Source organism: Macaca nemestrina, chromosome 11 (assembly GCF_043159975.1).
Source record: "Macaca nemestrina isolate mMacNem1 chromosome 11, mMacNem.hap1, whole genome shotgun sequence".
Classification (NCBI taxonomy): Eukaryota; Metazoa; Chordata; class Mammalia; order Primates; family Cercopithecidae; genus Macaca; species Macaca nemestrina.
Genome location: NC_092135.1, coordinates 58,171,005 through 58,192,913, shown reverse-complemented (window position 1 = coordinate 58,192,913; position 21,909 = coordinate 58,171,005). Strand labels below are relative to the sequence as shown.

Sequence of the window (21,909 nt, the reverse complement as noted above, 5' to 3'; positions counted from 1 at the left end):
TTTCATCCATTTTTTAACAGATTGAACTCCAAAGCCACTTCAGTGGTTAGATCACAATCCCCTGCCGGGAAAAGGAATGGAGCTGGGAGCTTATAGTTGAGGCCTTTTGTTTTATTTTTCATCTTTGTTTTTAAAAGAAGGTTACTGAAGCCATGTTGTGATACATCTCACAGAGCCTTTCAGCAGCAGCAATAACAAAACCTAGCTTTAAATTATCTAAAAAATGTGCAGGTCTGTTTAGAAAAGGTTAAACTGATTTAGAGGTCAGTGGCAAGATGCTTGTTGAGAAAACAAAAACAGGATTGCAGATATTTTTCCTCCATAATAAATCTCTTGTCTACATCCTTAGCCACTGAGACAAATCAATTAAGTTATTATCCCAGTAAGGATACAAGCGAACTGTAGCCTTCCATGCAGACCGTGGCTCTCTCAAGATCACGAGCGATGACAGTGATGCCTGGTGGCTTCCCTTTAGGTGTTTAAAGGATTATTGATTATGTTTAGGTCTTGTTGTCAGAGTCATTCTTTGTGTGTGTGTGTGTGTCCTAGCATAAGTATATTTGCAAGTATTTTGGCAGTGTCAAAAAGAAATGTTTTCTGCCTTCTGGTCTTTGGTTCTTTTCTATGTTAACTTTCCTTTAAAGAGGCAGTACACACACCGTGGTCTGTGTGCCCTTGATGTGGAAGTCCATGGAACTTTTACCTGGGTTAAGAAGTTCTTTCCTTTAATTAAATAAATAAAATCTGCATTTGTGACTCCGCTGAAGGATATGCTAAGATAGTTAAGATTCCGAAGCAGGCATCTCGAAGTCATTTCATGTGGCTTCATTTAAAAGAAATGCTCTCGGATCCAGTACACTTACGTCAACTTCATAAATGCGACCAATTTACAATAAACATTCCCCTTGCAACCCCTCGTCCCCCACCCACCTCACTCTACCTGAAAAGATGGCTAATTATGTTAGGGCCTTGTGTATTCATTTATTTGTTGTCAAAACCCGGCGGGGTGTTAGCTCTGAAATGGGGAAATGGCTCTGAGGGCGAGGCCTTTGGCTGTGAGGGGCTGGAGGTTTTGTGTGTGAAGGAGGGTAGCCTGCTGGTCTGGAGCATGCTGATAAGATGCTCTTCTTTTCACAGGGCTCTCCTTAGATTCAAAGACTAAAAGGGCTGACTGAATCAGAAAAACAAACAGACTTTCTTTTTTTCTATAGGCAAAGAAAGAAATGAATGTGTAGGCATTATACAGACACAAGACCCCGGGTACCAGTGGTATTTGAGTCAAAGGTTTCTTTTGTTAGTATTTAGCCATTCACTGGGAAAGCACACTTCCAGCGCGGGGACCTGGTTACCATGAGTGACTTTGTGATCTCATCCTGGCTTAGGCTAAATGGGAAGTCTAATTAATGCTTTTTATAAGATTTTGTGATGTTAAGCTTCAACCTTGCAGTTCATATTAGTTTGTTCATTTTGATGAAAGAATTGGCAAATTTTAGGTATGTGATGCAGTTTGATTTTAGTCTAGAAATACATAATCAACTGTTAGAGCTGATCTCAGATAATTTGCCCGAAGAAAAAAAGAAAAATGGAATGTAAGGAATACTTTACAGTCACCTTTGGAAAAAACACTGTAATGGTTCGGAATCACACTTGCATTATACATACATAATAGTAATAGCTAACTTTCATTGAGTACTTCACTACCTGCTGATTGCTGTTCAGAATGTTTTTGGCAGATTAACTCATTTAGTCATCTTGAAAGTCCTATGAGGCAGGCAATATTAGTATATCCATTTTACAATTAAGAACACTGAGGCATAGATTTAAGCAAATTGCCCAAAGTCTGTACAACTCAAAGTGCAGAGCCAGAATTTGAACCCTGACAATTACTCCCTTCAAACCACCACACTACAGCTGCCTGCCTACATGTACACCTCAATAGAAACCCATAGAGAGTTTATCTGCATCATTGCCCATCACCCTTCTAATCTCAGAAGACCAGTTTAGGGATTCCTCCCACCTTTTTGGGGAGGGAGAACTTGTGAGCTAGGAGGTGAATGATGAAGTAAATGGATGATACAGATGGTAAGTTTGTGATGTTTGGAAGCAGCATTGATATAAAAATATGGCTGTACTGAATGATTGTACAACTCTTAAAGCTTTTTACATTTTACATACACAGTCATCTCTCAGCATCCGAGGGAGATTGGTTCCAGGATGGCTCAAGTTCCTGATATAAAATTGCATAGTATTTGTATATAACCTATGTACATCGTCTCGTATTTTTTAATCTCTAGATTACTTATAATACCTGATACAATGTAGATGCTATGTAAATAATTGTTATACTGTATTATTTTCCAATTGTTTTATTGCTATTTTTATTGTTTTTCCCAGAAATATTTTTAATCCACAGTAGGCGGATGCAGAACCTCTTTATACGGAGGGCCGACTGTGTAGGAGTGAGCTAGTTTCAGTTAAAGCAGAGGTGGTTGGTACTCATCCCTCACCTGCCCCCACGTAGTGTAGCCAGGGCATCAGGGAGTACTGATCTCTGGCATCATCTGGGATCAACAGGATTTTCCTGCCTCACAGGCCTGTGAGCACATTAGAAATACACCTGCTCAGCTCAGGTCAAAGTGAGAAGCTTTTGAATGGAGTGATAACCCAGTAGGCAGTATCTAGATAAAGATGATTGGTTCAAGTGTCAGTGGACAAATGTGTACGTTCTATTACTGTTGACTGTGACTTTGAAGTATATGGTGTTCATTAAGCAAATCCAATCTGATTATATGAAAAGAGCACCCCAAAACCAAAATGAAACCATTTATCAGGACTTTTGTAGTTGTGAAAATATTTGTGTGTTTTAAAACAAAAGAAGTGATTTATACTCAAAGACTTTTAGATATAGAAAATTGGTATTTTCATTTTTCCTTTGTGTTGTTTCTTGAATTCTTTTATTAGCTACTCCTCTTCCTGTTTCCTTACTTCCTTTCATTTTGGAACTGCTTTCTTGAGGTAGTTAAGTTACAATCCAGCCATACTTTGGTTTCTGCACATTGTGGCATGTAGGAAGGCCTTTTTTGCTGAATAGTATGTTGTCCTAGTGGTTTCCAGTAGGGTTTTGGAGGTAGGGGAGTGAATGCAAAATTCTCCTGGCTGTGTGTATGTGTATGTTTATGTCTGTGTGTGTATTTCTTTTTCTTTACAAATGATCTTGTCCTCCAATAGTTGTACTTGTTAAATGTTGCTAACTTTTGATGAGGGAAGTACTTATCTTCCCAGTTTAAGCAGATTTACATAGTTTACTGCCTTCTTCAAGATTAACTGGGTGTAGCTGCACGTGAGGAATTCAACAGTGATTCAGTGTTTGGCCTTGTTTAGAGGATGACATACAAAGCTGTTGATTAATCCTCTTCAGGCAGTTTCTGTTCACAGCAATTTGTGTTTAGTAGATTGGGTTTTGTTAAAGTTTGAAGATTAAACTTGTGCACAGAAGATATTTAAATGAACACTGCCTGAAACAGTCCCAATTTGTTGTTGTTGTTTTAAAGTAAACGTTTTCAAGCTACAGAGATTGGAGGTTTAGGGGAGAGTAGCAGAAAGGTAAATTGGTATGTATAAGAAAAGTCTTGGCCCATTTTTATGTTATGTTATCTCTATGTATTTGTGATCAGGTAGGATCTATGAGTCATGATGATGATGTTTTAAAATCTGCCCATACATAACCATTTGAAAACTGTACAATTCATCATGATTGTCCACTTTTTCTACTAGGGGTCCCTAGTAGAAATGTCCCATTTTGGCATCTCACTACATGGCCCATAGTTCACTTCAGGTTTTGAACATATTTCTAGTGTTTTGCTTTTCCTTATTTTCAGAGATTACTGTCAACTGGGCTTACCATATATTAGTAGTACTTTTATTTTTGAGACCTTTCTTGGTCGGGAGGGTAAGAGTCTATCTGATCCAGGTTTCTGAGAATATATTTATAAAGTACTCAGCCAGTAAATAAATATTTTAAGGATGTATAAACCTCAGTCATACTTAATCTTCATAGCATCCATATAGAGAAGGTCTGGAGTTTTGAGGCAGTGACATTAAGTGGCCTACTTGGTGAAAGCTAGGTCCCTGGAGTCAAGGGCTGTGTTTGCTACTAGGAGAAAGAAGGAAAGCCTGTCAAGAACAGCTGTGGCCTCACTACACTTCTCTTTACGTGGCCTCCCAAAGACATGTGGCCCACAGAGTGTCCAGATTTCAGATGTGAGAATTGTAGCTTTTGAATGTATTAGTGTTTTTTGTTTGTTTTATAAATACTTTCACAGATAACATACTAGACACTGAGTTAAATTTGAATTTCAGATAAACAGTGAATAATTTTTTAGTATAAGTATGTCCCAGATTTTCATCATACTGCATTTTAAAATTTGCTAAATCTAGCAACCCTCTCTCAGGGAAATCCAGTTCACTTTTTAAAACTAGTTATAAAAAAAATCATGATAAGAAGACATACTATTCTTACTTTTTCCTCTGAAAATTTTGCCCCTTAGCATATTCCTTAGGCCCTGATAACAATGCACATTTCACATCTTACCTTCTTGAACTATTTGGTCCATGCTTCCGCCTGCACTCTACCTAATTGAAAGACTATAGCTTAAGTTCTGGCTCTACCATTTGTATGCTTTTTCACTTAACCTCCCTAAGTCTGAGTTTCTGCTAAGTAAAGATAATAGCGCCCACTTCACAGGGTTGTTGTTGTTAATCCTTCTAAGGTGCTATTATTAATGTCCCCACAGAGCAAGCAACAGCGGGTGGTCCTAGGAGACTTCTGTGTGGTCTAGGGAGACCTTGACACGGTCGCGTAAGAATGGACCGTGTTTACAGCCTCTAAGAATGGACTGTGTTAGAATGAGAGGCAGCCTGAAAAAGGAGTAAGGACCTGAGGTTGAAAATGAAATTCTTAACCACATTTTTTTTAAAAAAAGAAAGTACCAAGAAGTAGAAAAGTGGATCCCATCATATTTTTAAAACAGTTGGTCATGGTTTATGCTCTCGATAGCAGAATTTGCTTCCTCTCTGGGGAAGACTTTCAATCCTTTCTTCTTTATTTCATGCAGATATATTAGGAAGATAAAAAGAGCATTGATCATTCTTATCAGTGAAAAATGCTACTTTTTAATTTGCTGGAAAACAGATGTGATTATTAGTAGATGCATGATTATTTCCTGAATTCTTTCCTTTGTCTTGTTTGTATGTTTGATTTTCAAAGATATTGTCTTTGCATTACTCAGAAAAATAAACATTTTTTTTGTCCTTGGACATCTGTAGGTGTTTAGTGGGTGTTTGTTTTTAAACTCGCATCTGTACAGAGTGCTTTGCTTAACACATTCTAAAATCTTGGTGTAAACTTTAAAATAGTATAGAACACACTGAGGAAAGGAAGAAAGCATTTCCTGGAATTAGGATAAGGTGGAAGAATTAAATGGAGCAAATGTAATCCTGGACTAAAATAAAAATCAGTATAACTGTTGGGATTTAGCACTTACTATAACAACAGCAGCAGCAAGAAACTTGGTGTTACGCAGAACAGTACCCTAATAAATAGAAATCGATGTTGGCTCTGCTTTATTCATTTAAACATATGGAATTTCATAACAGAATAATGTAAACTAGAGATTATCTTTTGTTTGTCAATTGTATATGCAATACAGTCTCAAAAATGTATTTTTAAAAACTGGAAGGAAATATGCCAAAATATTAATAAATGGCTTCCTCTGCTATAGAATCACAAGTGACTTTTTTATCATCCTTTACATTTTTTACAACCATCCAGTCCCTCTTGTCCCCTACAATGAACATGCAGTCCTTTGGTTATCAAGAAAAAGACTGTGAAAAAAACAAAGCGAAACCAAAAAAACCTAACAAATTGTATTTTTTAAATTTCTCAAAATTGTGGTGAAACCCCAAAGAATTCATTTTGAGAATTTCAATCAAGCGTGAAGGTACTGCTCGTTTCTAATGCCTGAGTTTTGAGGGGTGGTCCTTTCCTATTCTTTATGTATTATTTTTATTTCCTGCAAACTCCTCTACTACCTTTTTAGAAATCACTTATTTCTGACAGATACTTTTTATACTTAATAACTTAAAATTTTCCTATTTTTATACATATTTTAAATAGGCCTTCTGTATTTTTTAAAACGTTTTTAAGGCACAAATTTATCTACAGAGTTACTGAGGGGGAAACATAGCTATATATGTGAAATTTCATATTCTAGATTACTTTTCCGGAGAGTAGCTATTCTAAATATTCTAAATATGGAGGCATTATCACACTCACCTGTTTCATTTGACTTACAGCTGTTTTGTGGACAGATGCATTTTCTCCATATTTAATTTCTATATTAAATGTGACAGACAAAGACTGTCCTACCTATGTTGGAATCCTTTGGGTTTATTTTATTATGAATACATATGATTGTCTTCATTGCAAACTTCCTTTTTGGCTCTTAGCTTCTTTTTTTTTTTTTGTCATATATATGTTTGTATTTTTCCTTTCCTTTCTTTCGTTTGTTAAATTTTATTTTATTTTATTTCCAGTTCCAGGATCCGTGTGCAAGCTTTTCGCTTTTTGAAAGGGCAGTGCAGTGGGAGGTGTGGCTTCTTTAGAGGCTTCTTTAATATATAATGGAAGAGTAAGGATTTCTGTAAGAAGTACAAGGTACCGATAACGTCAGCATTGTAGAAGCAGTTGTTAGTGTATAACCCAGGGGAGTTTTCAGTGTGTCTGGAGAGTTTTAGGTGTGCACTGCAGAGGGTGCAAAGCTCCAGAGCAAGAAGGGGAGGAGGGAGTGCTGAAGAGAGGGAAGGGGAAGTAGGGCTAAGAGAGAAGAAAGCACTATTACCTTGTCCGTTTCTTACTTTGCTAGTTAATGTATCACTTTACAAAATGGGTTCCAGTCTCATTGTTTTGGTGCTGTGTATGTTGGGAGCAAATATGTAGCCTCATTGTTTTGAATTATCTCAGATTCTTACATCTCCCCCTTTTTTTCTTAGTTATCAATCCTATCATTTTCTTTCTCTGTTCTAAGATAAGATCTCTTAGTCTCTCTCCTCTTTGGAGAACTGCCTATAAAAATCACCTTTTTGGAAGACCATTTGTGATCAACCCAACCCTACCAATTCAGATATTCTAGAAAGTACTTTGGTTCTACTTTGTATTCTCAGTTTTATATGTTAAATGTATCAGACCAGTTCTAAGAGAGTGAGTAGTTCTTTTGTTTAACTGAAAGTTTAACAGGGGCTCAAAAACATCGAGTTATAATTAATTGAGTTGTAGGTGTAAGTGATTGTTTTTTTTAAAAAAAGCAGACAGGAATCCTTGCGAAGTAAATGGGTGGCATGCAGGAGATAACACTGGTGCACATTAGGGGAGAAGCTGGGCAGGGAAACCAGCTAGCTAGTTGTTAAAACAGCTGAGCACTGGTGAGGACCCAGAAGAAGTCAGTTAAATTGTAGGCAGGAGGAGTGACCAAATTTTGTAGATATTCAAATACAGGAAGCCCTTAAAATTGTATGCAAAATGTGCATACATTGGCTATTTCCTGGGTAGAGATTCATAGCTTTCATCCATTTGTCAGAGGGATCTGTGTCTTCCAGAAGTTTTTGTGACTGCATTTGGAAGGAGAGGGAGGACTTGACCAAACTTTCTAACTCAGGAAACAGGATAATTGGTTGCATCATGGAAGGTGACATTTCAGGTAAAAAGAACATTGATTCAGCAAAGATTTGAAGATAGAAAACATGGGCTTTATCAGGGAAGCAGTGGGTAGTTCAGGTTAGGTTGACTGCAGGGTAGAGTTTGAAGAACAGAGGCCAATAGGAGCAAGCTTGTTAAATTGGTGAGAGCAGAGTCTGAGTTTAGAAGGTATTGTCTCAGTTGAAATAAAGACATAAAATGTGGCAGTGTGAATGTATTAAATAGAATGGATTCAAGATATTGTGTAGAAAGAATTGACAAGATTTGGCTGGTGGCTGGCTGGATGGGGAGGGGAAGATCTTGGGAATATACCATCGTAGGTTTCTAGTCTTAAATGATTGGGAAAATGAAAAGTTACTGCAACCTTTTTTGCTCTGGGGCTCAGTGATGAGGAAAAATCCAGCCTTTCTATTACAGGGATTTTCTACATTATTATTATTATTTTGCTGTTAAAATAAATTGGAGAGGGATTGTTGAATTCTGATACTCAGTGTCCAGACACCAGGGATGCATAATATCCTGCAGTGTCCAGGTCAGTTTCTCATAAGGAAGAATCATCCAGCCTAAATGACTAATCCCACCCCCCCTAGTGAAAACCACTTGAAGAAGTTATTTTGGTTGGGGAGATGGTTGTGTTTCTTTACCACTCCCTTGAGATTACCTGGAAGTTAGAGTAGAAGCTGGCTCACATGTCTGCATGGATTTTCGTGTTTGTCCTGGATCGTCTCAATCACATTGTTATATGGCCAATTTCATTCTTGGTAATATATGTCATTCGTAACTATACAGTCACCTTTAACCTCTATAGTCCAACAAGTACATTGGTTATTTAAAACATCTCCCACCTCAAAGGAATATGGAAGATGGGCAGGTAGAGTGGTGAGTGGTTTAGAGTATTCAGCCTACCAAAATAAAAGAATTTCTGGGGAAAGGCAGTGAGGTCGGTTTGGCCATTTTAACTTGTCCACGTGAATTACACATTATTCTTCCCACTTGCCATCCCAGGCAGAAATTGCTAGCAAGCAATTAGAGAACTGGAGCTCTGAGGAAGAAGCACAGAAACTTCTCAGACTATTGGTGGAGCACTGAGAATGGATTAAAGCACTCCGAGGAGAGAATGTGTCAAGACAAGAGATGGGACAGACTTCGGGGAGCACAGATTCTATACTGGGCAGGAGTAGAGGGGAGCCTTAGGCAAAGTAGGGGGAAAGAAGTGGCAGAAAACTGAGAGAATCCAGAAGGTGTCACAGAAGCCAAGGAGAACAAAGTTTTAAGAAGAGGTGGTCAGCTCCATTAAATGTTGCCAAGAGGTCAAGAAAGACAAAAGCCTAGTAAAGGGCCATTGGAAATATCCATTGGGAGGTCTTTGTAAGCTTTTGAAACAGAAGTCTCAATGGAGTCCTGTGTGTGTGGTGGACAGGAAAGGAGGGTGGAGGCAGGGGTGGGGGAAGCACATTCCAAAGGGTTTAAAGAGTGAATGAAAGAAGAGAGTGTGTCTTTAGGAAAATCAAACGCCAAAGAGAGAGTTTTTTCCCTGAAAATTTCAAGTGACAACCTAGAGACAAAATTATTTCAGCATCTGACTGTGTTTGTAGGTAGAGCAAGGTGCTAGAAAAAAAGAGGGAATATTTGGAAATAGGGCTTACTTTTATGAAAGGTTGAGGCAGGATTAGTCTTATAGGAAAGGGCTCCTTAGAGGTCTTCCTGACAGTGATTACAGGAAGGAGAAAGTGGGTTATGCTAGAGATGGCAGGAAGGCCAGTGAAGCTCACCTGTTTATAAAAGCTTAGGATTCAGTAACGAAGCAAGGTTGTCTGTTCAGATTCTATAAAATAAAAAAGATGAGATTTTCAGTTTAAGGAGTATGACAAAAGATTTGGAATAATGCTCTTGGGAATTTGGTGAGCATTCAAACAGAGATGAGTGCAAGGATGACTTAAGCAGTAGTAAGGACTCATGGGAGTTCGGAATATGAGTTGGCGTGGTGTCCTGACCCTCCATCAGCAATAAGTAAGGGAAAGCATCTGGATAATGGGTTTATATAGGGTTTGACATTGGTAAGATGAGTGTGCTGTGAAAATTGAGAGCACTGTTACAAAGGCTAAGAAAACTGGTGAAATCAAGAAAGACAATGAGCTTTTGGGATAGGGAGGGGCATGGAGATTCTGGTAAGATCCTTCCGCCTAGGGGAAGTCCCCAGACCTGGCGCTGAGAGTACCACGTGCATACGCAGGTAGACATTCCCCACTGCTGGGCGCGGTAGCTCACGCCTGTAATCCCAGCACTTTGGGAGGCCGAGGCAGACGGATCACGAGCTCAGGAGTTCGAGACCAACCTGGCCAACATGGTGAAACCCCGTCTCTACTAAAAATACAAAAATTATTCGGACTTGGTGGCGCCTGCCTGTAATCCCAGCTACTCAGGAGGCTGAGGCAGGAGAATTGCTTGAACCCGGTAGGCGGAGGTTGCAGTGAGCCGAGATTGGGCCACCGCACTTCAGCCTGGGGGACAGAGTGAGACTTCCTTCGTCTCAAAAAAAAAAAAAAAAAAAAAAAGTCCCTGGGAGAGAGAGGTGAAACAAACAGGCTACTTCAGAGAGGAAATTCTGAGGTAAAAGCCTTGAAGGTAGAGTAGTCCCGGGATCCTTACCTTGTGGACTTGTTTAGAGGATTAAATGAGATGGTACATAGGGGTCTGTCTGGCACCTAGTAAGAACTCAGGTGGTTATAATTATTAAGATGAGGTTCTTGTATAAATTACACCTCCCTCTAACTACTGTTGTAATATTTGTATAAATCGAATCATATTTCAAACAGATTCCACCAACCGTGACACACAAATCCAAATAAAAATGTTAATTTTTTTCAACTGAACCACATGGCCAACGTCGGTTTAGAAAAATTTCATCATCAAACCATTTCAAAACACAGGTTGCTTTTAAAGAAAAAAAGGTGGACATTGGTGTGGATCCCAACTCTATCACTTGAAGGGGCATTTCTTAAACTTTCTGGGTCTTAATTTCCTTGGCAGCAAAACCAGGGATAATAGTTACTCAGTGTTATTGAGATGATTACATGACATCATCTGGGTGACAGCACTTGGCACATTACCTGGCACAGGTACTCTGGATGCTTCCCTCCTTCCTTGGGGTGTCTCCTAACAGGTCAGTTTATACAAAAGAGGATTTTGGAGGAAGGGTCAAGGAAAGCCTACAGTTATAATCGTGGAAGAAAATTGTGATCATTCTGTTCATTAGCCAAAAATCCTTGTGATGAGAAAGACTTGTGAGGATTATTATATCTGTCCTTGCTTCTCAGGGTTAAGTATCAAAAGAGTTAATGTAAGATAAAGTGCTTTATGATGTGTAAACACTATGGAGATGTTATTACAGTTTCTGAAATAAATGCCCTCAACTATTATGTGAGCATTTTCCTTCTTTCAGCATCTGATTTTAAATTCAGAAGTTTATTGTTCAAAGCTGCTTTCCTTAATTGTGTTTACTAAGGTACACGAATTCTATTAAAGGTTGAAAGTGTTTGAGGAATTAAAATACTCATTTTACAAAGAAACTTCAGAAACACTACATACTCTGTAGTATTGTCCAGGAGAGTAAAAGTGTAAATTAGCAGTAAAAAGTCTTCAAGAAGTCCTACCGTGGAGATATTTGTCTGACTTTATGCATTTCTTTATTTTCCTAGAATTACTTGATCATGGAATAATTTAGTTTTAGAATATTTACCAATTATATTCATGGAACAGTTTGGGAACCACTTATTTAAAAGAAGGTTTTGCATTTTAGTGTTGGAAGGGACATTAGAGATTATCAGGTTCAACCCCTTTAATTTACTCCTAATTAAAATCCAGAAACATTGAGTGATTTGTTTAAATTCTCGCAGCTTGAAAAGCTGGATCTTCTGACTTTTACTTAGTGTTTCACCATCCTACCTTAAAATCTTTGTTTTTCCAAGTATGGCACACACTTGCACTAATGTTTTTCTAATGAATGTTAGAGTATATCTTTTAAAAAAAAATCACTGATAGGACTTCAGAATTGTTTTTATGTGAGGTTTTAAAAATCATTCTCTGAACAGAGTAGGCCTTTAGCAATAGTAAGTTGCATGTTAACTTCAGGCAAAATAAACTAGTATCTGCCAACTCTCATTTCTTTTTTTGCTTTTAATTTCTCCTCTGTTAAGGTCAATTTTTCCACCTGTTTTATTGCTTTTTAAAGCATTTACAAAGTCAAGATAGCTGACTTGAGAAATCAATCTAGTTTAAAATGTCAGTGATCTGGAAAACTCACACATTCTAATAATGAATATTCTTTTGTCCTCTAAATTTGTTTTGTCTTTCTCATATAATTGGCTGTGGGTAGAAAAATTTGCATACTTTCAGTCCCTTCCTGCCTGACTTATTACAGCATGCAGAATTTACTCTGTGGTTTCTAGGTGTAAGTTCCTGTATTGAAGAAACCACAGTTAGGACTTTACAACCCTACTGTGGAGAAGGCTCATCTGTGAGGAACACACTGCTATGCGTTCTTGAAAATTCTGAATGGCCGCTTGATCATCCTTTATTATAACAGATAATCCAGACTAAATTGTTCACTTGTACCATTTAAAAAAAAAATCTATATTAAGGTTCTTAGTTGCACAGTCCAAAGAAAAGTGGGTGGAAGTCTATCGGTCTCCCTCACCAACTGTTTCTGGTGTCTACAGCATGAAATTTTATCCTGAATGAATTCTACGATGTGATACTAGTGTTTCGGATGAAGTGATCTGAAGGAATGTTCATTATATAATGTGTTATTACAAAAGAAGTGTAGTATACTAGGCCAAAAGGACCCAGAGATCAGCTTTTCCCAGTACTCATTGTAGAGGTGAGGATGTTCCAACATCACATAGCTTATTTGTAACAAAACCAGGACTAGAACCCATGGATCCCGACTGCCAGTGAAGCTTGGCTATTTTCTTTTTTTTCTTTTCCTTTTTCTTGTTTTTTTTTTTTTTTTTTTTTTTTTGGAGATGGAGTTTTGCTCTTGTTGTCCAGGCTGGAGTGCAATGGCGCGATCTTGGCTCAGTGCAACTTCTGCCTCCCAGGTTCAAGTGCTTCTCCTGCCTCAGCCTCCCAAGTAGCTGGGATTACAGGCATGTGCCACCACACCCGGCTAATTTTGTATTTTTAGTGGAAATGGGGTTTCTCAGTGTTGGTCAGGCTGGTCTCGAACTCCCGACCTCAGGTGATCCGCGCCCCCCGCCGGCCTCCCAAAGTTGCTAGGATTACAGGTGTGAGCCACTACTCTCGGCCAGCTTGGCCATTTTCAACCAAATTCAGCTTGGATTATCATTCATTCAGTCAATATTTTAGAGTACATTTTGGGCCAAGAATTGTGTTAGGCCCTGAGGGCAGTAACAAATTAGTAATCCTATTGTCAACCTTACAGTCTGAGAGAGACTATGGAACAACTGTATAAGTAACTATGTAAGTTAGAAATTAGTGCCATAAGAGGTTCAGATATTTAAGAAGTGCCTAGTGAGAACCTGTCTAATTTGCAGCTGACATGCTACAATTTACCTGAATTTTGACCCTTTTTCTTGCAGGTCCATTTGATTTGATTCCTGTATAGAAACAAGGTTCTCAATGAGCTGTTTTGTGTTGATTGTCACCTTAGAGTTACTCTACACTTTAATTTACTCTATTGAACTGCTTATTAGGATACTAAATTAGAATAGAGAAAAAAAGGAAATATATCTTCCATGTTCTTGACATCAATTCATTGCGAAGTTTGGTTTTATTTCTTTAAAAGGGATGCAGAAAAACTGCCGAGCATTAAGAGAAATTTAAGCAAAAAGAAAGATAGTACTTAACATTCTAAGAGGTCCTTTCTCTCTCTCTTTTTTTTTTGAGACAGCGTCTTGCTTTGTTACCCAGGCTGGAGTGTGGTGCAGTGGTGCAATCATATCTTACTGCAGCCTCAACCTCCCAAGCTGGAGCGATCCTCCCACCTCAGCCACCCAAATAGCTGGGACTACAGGCACACACCACCACATGCAGTTAATTTTTTAATTTTTTGTAGAGATAAGATCTCACTGTGTTGCCCAGAGTGGTCTTGAACTCCTGAGCTCAAGCAGTCCTCCCACCTTGACTTCCCAAAGTGCTAGAATGCCCTTCCACTTTTTATTGTTCTCTTGTCAAATGTGTGAAATAGTATTGGAAAATAGTACTAGTGGAATTGGGATTATTGACAATCGAGAGAAACAAGCAATAAAGGTTTATGTGGGAATTGCTCGTATATTTCATACACTATCTGTAGTTGAGATCAGCAGATTTTTTTCTGTGAAGGGCCAGATAGTAAATATTTTAAGCTTTGTAGGCCATAAGATCTCTGTCACAATTACTCAGCACTGCCTTTGTAACTGGAAGGCAGCCATAGATAATATATAAACAAATGGGCATGGTTGTGTTTCCGTAAGACTTTAAATACAAAAGCCAGCTGCAGGCAGTATTTGACCCACAGACCATAGTTTGCAGACCCTTGATGTATAGGATCCTTCTTTGTTGACACTTTTACCAGAAGATGCACAGAAGGACTTAAAAGAAAATGAAACTCAAACCAGATGACAATACTTATTAACACCATCAGTATAGGTAGGTAAAAAATAAAACGAAGTGAAGGTAGGTCCGATTCATAGGTTTGGTTAAAAGGTTTTGGATTAAGAGCTCAATCTTGACTAGATAGTTCTTTTGCTTGGTTCTGTTTGGGGAAGCATCCTTCATATATCTGTGTAATCATCACTACGTTGGTTGTTAATTAATTAATTAATTAATTTGTTTTTTTTTTTTTTTGAGACAGAGTCTCCCTCTGTCACCCAGACTGTAGTGCAGTGGCACGATCTAGGCTCGGTGCAACCTCTGCCTCCTGGGTTCAAGCGTTTCTCCTGCCTCAGCCTCCCCAGTAGCTGAGACTACAGGCGTACGCCACCACGCCTGGCTAGTTTTTGTATTTTTAGTACAGACAGGGTTTCACCATGTTGGCCAGGCTGGTCTTGAACTCCTGACCTCAGGTGGTCCACCCATCTTGGCTTCCCAAAGTGCGGGATTACAGGCGTGAGCCATTGTTCCCAGCCCTACATTGGATATTTTTGTTTTGAATCCCTAAGACTTGTCCATAATTCTGAAGTGGTGAGACAGAAGGCCATGGTAAAATAGAAGTTGCATCATGGAAGCAAAATATTAATGTTTTTCTTTAAAAAATATTTTATGGCAAAATGTGTGTTTTACTAGTCAACAAGACAACCTGGCCCAAGCAGACTACTGAAGCACCTGAGTATTAGTTTGCTAGGGTTGCTATAACAAAGTTCTACAGACTTGTGTTTCTTAAACACAGAAACTTATTTTCTCAGTTTTGGAGGCTAGTATTCTGAGATTAAGGGGTCAGCAGGGCCATGCTACCTCTGAAGGTGCCAGGGAAGGATCCATTCTAGGCTTCTCAGCTCCTAGTAGTTCTTGACCTGAGACAACATAACTCGTCTTCACATGACATTCTCTCTGTATGCCTGCCTGTCTGTGTCCAAACTTCTCTTTTTTAATAACGGTACCAGTCATACTAGATTAGGTCCTCATTTTAACTTGATTTCCTCTGTAAAATCCCTGTCTCCAAATAAGGTCACATTCCAAGGTACCAGGGGTTAGGACTCCAGTCTGTCTTCTTGGGTGCATGCTATTCACCCCGTAAATTGTGGTACCAGAGACATTCAATTTAGGCAAAATTCATCAACTGGGCACATCATTGGACCTGAAATAAAGGCAAAATACTTCATGACTCACTTGTGGTCACTTTAGATTCTATAGCAGAAGTATTATATTGGTGGCTCTGTTGTGCATAATGTATATGGAAGTGTTATTTTTTTTTATTGTTGTTTTTAACTTGCAGTTAGAAGATATTTCTTTACAGAAATATTAATAGCTTAAATATGTTAATGGCTATGGCAATGTCCACTTCCGTTTATAGCCTTCAAGGGTCCTGAGTGACTGCCCCTTTCTTCCCATGCTCTGCTTTGTGCAAGTTCATACCTGCCATTCCAGCCAAAAGTTCCTCCTTGCTTTTTTTCTTTTTTTTTTTTGAGACGGGGTCTCAGCCTAGGCTGGAGTGCAGTGGCATGCACATGGCTCACTGCAGCCTCAACCTTCTGGGCTTAAGCGGTCTTCCCACCTCAACCTTCTGTGTAGCTGGGGCCACAGACATGTGCCACCACACTCGGCTAATTAAAAAAAATTTTTTTTTTCATAGAGATAAGGTCTTACGATGCTGTCCACGCTGATCTCAAACTTCTGGCCTCAAATGATCCTCCTGCTTTGGCCTTCCAAAGTGTTGGGATTACAGGCATGTGCCATCATTCCTGATCCCTTCCTTTCTTTCTGAAGTCTTTTTCCTGCCTCTCCTCCAAGCTTTTGTTAGGCTACCACAGAACTCCAGCGTCCTGTCTTCAAGTGTGTGTCCCTCTCTTCTTTAGGTTGAAATTCAAGGTCTACCTCTTCCAGGCAGATGATCTCTTTTTTTCCCTAAAGTTCCTGCTTTTTATTACATTAGAACAATTCTGATGTGATGGGTTTCATCTACCGCATCTCACTTGGGGTGTGTAGGTGGGTGGAGTGGAAAAGCAGTAATGCCTGTTGTCTTGAGAAAGGGATGGGTTGCACCACTACCTATTAAGGTATCAGGTTACCCTTGGGGAATGGGAGTGAGTTCTTGTAATATTCTTGCCCATTTGTAGGTTTGTTTTGAAAGCTATTACAGAGCTGCAATTCTGTAAGAATATGAAGGAGCATTAAAACTTAAGTTTCTTGAGTCTTATGTAAGAATTTTAAGATATATATATGTTTTATTAGAGGGACCTCTCTTTGGTTGTTCTCAACCTTCACGTTTTTGTAAAATTTTCTTCTTTTTTTTCCCTGCCAGAGTACAGGGGACACATCTTAGATGGCATTGATTTAAAAAAAAAAAAAAAAAAAAAAAAGCTAGTCATTTCTCATTATAAAAGGATTCCTCTTTATATGATTGTTGGTTAATTGCTGAGGTTTGTTTGTTTGTTTGTTTGTTTTTGTTTTTGAGACAGAGTCTTGCTCTCTTGCCTAGGCTAGAATGCAGTGGCACGAACTTGGCTAACTGCAGCCTCCACCTCCTGGGTTCAAGTGATTCTCCTGCCTCAGCCTCCTGAGTAGCTGGGACTACAGTCATGTGCCACCATGCCCGGCTAATTTTTGTATTTTTAGTAGAGATGGGGTTTCGCCATGTTGGCCGGGCTGGTTTTGAACTCCTGACCTCAGGTGATCCACCTGCCTTGGCCTCCCGAAGTGCTGGGATTACAGGCGTGAGCCACCATGCCCATTCTGCTGAGTCGTTTTTTAAGTTTTTGTTTGGATATGTTTCTCATTACCAACTAGATTGTTTAGTATCTTTGAGCACTGGAACCTCTCTTTGTAACATAGCGTTTTTGTATTTCTTGCATATTTTGTGGGCACACCATTTTCTGGTATTTTTCTCAGGCTTTCTTTAAAAATCCTATTTCCTCATCACATTTCAAACATGGATTTGCTCGTATCAAATTTTTCCAGAACACATCCAGGGTGTGAAGTTAGGTATACTTATCAGTCATTATCTCAGCAAGAATTTGTCAGTGTGTGACAGTGCTGTGTGTCAGGGATGCACCTATAGGTGCTCCACCCTTTCTGATTAAAATGAGGTCATTGGGTTGACCAGGACAGCTGTGTTCTGAAATTTTTGCCACAAACAATCACGTCAACTAAAGTAAGGATGGAGACAGTTTGTGAGATGAGCACGTGTGGAAATGACTCCATGTGCCCGAATAGGAACAGAAGGATCTGGCCTGTCACTGAGTGGGTGGGTGCTGTGGAAGGCCTCCCCCCGGGGGATTCATCCCAGCAATTTGTTTATCCCAAAAAAGTTTGTAGACCTGTTAACCTAGGAACTCCCTATATGTCAATTAGAGGAGCCATGAAAACCTCTCACATCGGAGGGAGGGTTGGTTAGAAGTGTCAGTTCAGGGAACCGGAAATTGCTTGGCTCAGCTGACACAAAAGAGGATCTGAAGGGTGCGGGCAGAGAGCAGGCAGTTTTAGAACCAGGAGACGCGTTTTCCTGCTGGGGAGTGACAAGTCAAGTGTCATTTGAAGAGTTGAAAGGTGGACTCTGTGTGGAGCAAGGGACAAGATGGGACTGCTTTGGGAGTGGCACAGACACAGAGCTAGAGTGCCCAGAAGACTACGATTAGCTGTGGAATCCCGTGGAGTAGCCCTTCCAGAGTAGCAGGGACACTGGGTCTCTGAATTTGAAAGACTCACTGTCTTGGTTTTACCCCTCACCATACCACCTGCATCAGAAACTTCTGGGGTGCTCATAAAAATATAAACCATTGGGTCCCTCTGTCGCTGGCAAAACAGTGTGGGGGACATTTTAGGCTATCTAGGTTACCTGGAATCTCACTGAAGGCTAAGGACCGCTGGGTGAATTATTCCTTAAAGAGTGGTTGCTCTGTGTGTTTGAACCTTTCAGTGATGAAGAATGAACTGTCTTCTAAAGCAGTGATCTTTTAAGTCTGGGGTGATGCAGGCAGGAAATGTAAATAGATGCCAAATAGAGAATGACAATCTTATGAGTAACTGAGTTAAAATTGAGTCCAAGGAAAGATTGGGATACTTTGCTTAGGGTTGACGTCAGGAAAGCTAACAGCACATGTTCCTTGGAACCCTGTTTGGTTATAGTACCGGAGCAGCTGGACTGATGCATGAGAGCCATTCGGAGTTCCTCTGGGACACTGGAAATGGTTTCAGAGGTCAGCCTGTGGGCATACTGAGCCAGCTAAGATGCCAGAGCCAGGCATAAACCTCTGGGTTTAGATGGAGCTCTCTGAAATCTAGGATAAGGAGAAGCTTTTTCTTTTTTTTTTTAAATTTTCTTGTCTAATATCTGCCATATAATTCTTTAAGTAACTGCCTGGTGGGGTGGCGGTGTATGCATTTGCACATTATGGGGTGGGAGGATCTGTCTCTTTTGTTGGGGAGGCTGTGACAGAAAGGAGAGATTCCTGAGCATATATTGAGCCCAAATGCCTGTGAACAATGAGAATGGGTTTCCATTTTCTTTCTTTTTGTTGACCCTTTTCCTCACCCTCTCTGCTGTACACAGAGTGGGCCAACCATCATTTGCAGCAGAGACAGGAAAGGTTCCAGGGCTTGTGCCACTGCAGAAACCCCTTCCTCCCCTGAAACTGATCAGCTGTCTAATCAGAGAGGCACCCAGACCATGACGTGGCTCCTCTCCCTGCCTCTGCCTGCTCAGCCACCATCCCTAAAACCTGCCAGTTAATGCTACTTTTAGGAAAAAACATTTAGTGATTAAAAGCTCTTGCTAAAATGTGGAGATTTACCCAATTCTTATTCATCCCTCCTAAGGGAAGACTGCAAAAAAAAAAAAAAAAAAAAAAAAAATCATTAAAATAAAAAAACGAGATACTGTAATGTAATCTCACTTGCCTCAGTCTTTTCCCATTTATTAGCATCACCGCATCCCCAGCTGCTGCAGTTAACAACATTTTGAAATTTTTAACTCCTATACCGACAACCATATATAGGGCTATTGAACAGCCAGAGGGGAAAGCAGCCAGGAAAATCAAGGGGTGGGGACAGTCTTAGAATTTGATAAACAGACAGTGAATATCCTGTGATCAAATTGGTTGAAAGCAGCAACTTGTACACCATGTAGAAAACATGCTTCCCAGTTCTTCAGCTGACACCTAGCGAGGAGGAGTGGTGATGTACACAAAATAACAGTATTTCCAGAAAGGTAGCGGCACACTGGAAGATAAGCCCAAGTTAACAGAAGGAAGTGTAATGGGAATAAATAATCATAAAATCTTGCATTTCTATGAAAATACTGAGGGAATTCTGGTATGACTAGGTATATCAAAAGACCTGGATGGTTGATGTCTTAGTTCAGGCCGCTCTAACAAAGTAGACTTAGGTAGCTTATCAACAACAGAAACCTATTTGTCACAGTTCTGGAGGCTGGAAGTCTGAGATCAAGGTGCCAACATGATCAGGTTCTGGTGAGGGCTCTCTTCTGGGTGGTAGACTGCTGACTGCTGTATTTTCATGTGGCAGAGAGAGCCAGAGGGTTCTCTGGGGTCTGTTTTTATAAGGGCACTAATCCTATTCATGAAGACTCCATCTTTATGACCTAAATCACCTTCCAAAGCCCACACCTTTTTTTTTTTCTTTTCTTTTCTTTTTTTTTTTTTAAGACAAAGTCTCACTCTGTCTCCCAGGCTAGAGTGCAGTAGCGCAATCTCAGCTCTTGGCACTGCAACCTCCACCTCCTGGGTTCAAGCAATTCTCCTGCCTCTACCTCCTGAATAGCTGGGATTACAGGCATGCGCAACCATGCCTGGCTAAGTTTTGTATTTTTAGTAGAGATGGGGTTTCACCATGTTGGTCAGGCTGGTCTCAAACTCTTGACCTTGTGATCTGCCCGCCTCAGCCTTCCAAAGTGTTAGGATTACAGGCATGAGCCACTATGCCTGGTCAAGGCCCCACCTTCTATATTATCACATTAGGGGTTAGGATTTCAAGAAATGAACTTTAGAAGGACATAAACATTCAATTCAAAGTATTTGATTTGACTATAAATCAGTATTAGACAAAAAATTAATTTAGCTGCTTAGGCCCTTAGCATAGTTTTACCTATATTAATAAAATTATGATATTTTGATTAAGAAATGAAATCATACTACCTAGACAAATAAGTTCTAGTTCAGAAGTTCTCTAAGTTTGGATTTTTGAAATCAGAACACATTTTTTTGTGTGTAGAAACCCATTGTACCATGTTTGGTAGCCAGATTACCACAGAAACCCAGCCTTCCAATGGACGTTTAGAACCAATATTGCCAGCATCTGTTCTGAGTCTCTTGTGAGTGCAGGTTTGTCATGTGGTGCATAGATAGAGGAAGAGAGTATCTTCCTTGCATCTAATAATCTTACTGAAAAATGCAGATGGGGTGATCTTTTGCAATCTCTTCTCTCTGTGAAGCTTGAGAATAATAAAAGGGAGGCACCCCGAATGGAACATGTGCACATCTCTACATTCCCTTCCTGATGCTCTTCTCAGTTGTCCTAAGTGATGAGCGTTTCATCACATCACATGCTGGAAGTTTTGAGATTTTAAAGTGGGGCCCTAACCCAAATGCCTCTCTCGTTAGAGTTTCAGATGATAAAACAATCTCAAGTGACAAAATCCTACAACAATGACAGTCTGGAACAGGCCAGCCTTTCCAGGGACCTTTCCTGGGGAAGTGGCTCTCCCAGCTTCACCTGCCTGTCACTTTTGAATCTAAGGGTTTTTGTTGTTGTTGTTTTAGTTAGTTTTCTCTCTCTTTTTTATTTTTTTTTAAATGCAGCTGTGCAAAGGAGCCTCCAGGCCTCCTCCGAGTAAGACAAGCGGAATTGAGAAGTTCTTTATATGTATAGGCTGATTTTAAGATTAGAACTGGTGGTGTGTGCCCTAGGCAGAGCCCTCCTGGATATCGGGAAATAAAATTTAGAGATGGACATTGTGTTGGTCTGTTGGTGGTTCTGTAAAGAACTATCTGAGGCTGGGCAGTTTATAAAGAAATAGATCTAATTGGCACATGGTTCTGCAGGCTGTGTAGGAGACATGGCATCAGCATCTTCTTGGCTTCAGGTCAGGCCTCAGAGAGCTTACAGTCATGGCAGAAGACAGAGTGGGAGCAGATGTGTCACATGGCAAGAGAGGGAGCAAGAGAGAGAGGGAAAGGCCGCACGCTTTTAAACAACCGGATCTCACAGCGAGAACTCACTCATCACCAGGGGATGGTGTTAAGCCACTCATGAGGGATCTGCCCCATGATTCAAGCCCCCCACCACTTCCCACCTCCAACAGTGGGGATCACATTTCAGTGTGAGATTTGGAGGGACATATATCTAAACCATATCAGACATTGAGAAAGATGGACTCAAGTATGGGTAGCAGTTATTGAGCACTTCTTACAGCCTGACAGTTTATTGATCAGCTTGTGTAATCTTTACAACAACACTGCGAGCTAGTATGGAATAGATGGTGT

At 39.9% G+C, this 21,909-nt stretch overlaps 1 protein-coding gene across 10 annotated transcripts in view; it reads left to right on the top strand.

The window, feature by feature from the left end:
- The window catches only part of LOC105493171 (RNA binding motif single stranded interacting protein 1), a 217,694-nt gene that overhangs the window by 82,183 nt on the left and 113,602 nt on the right, over window positions 1-21,909 (top strand). The gene's annotated exons all lie outside the window — the stretch shown is intronic.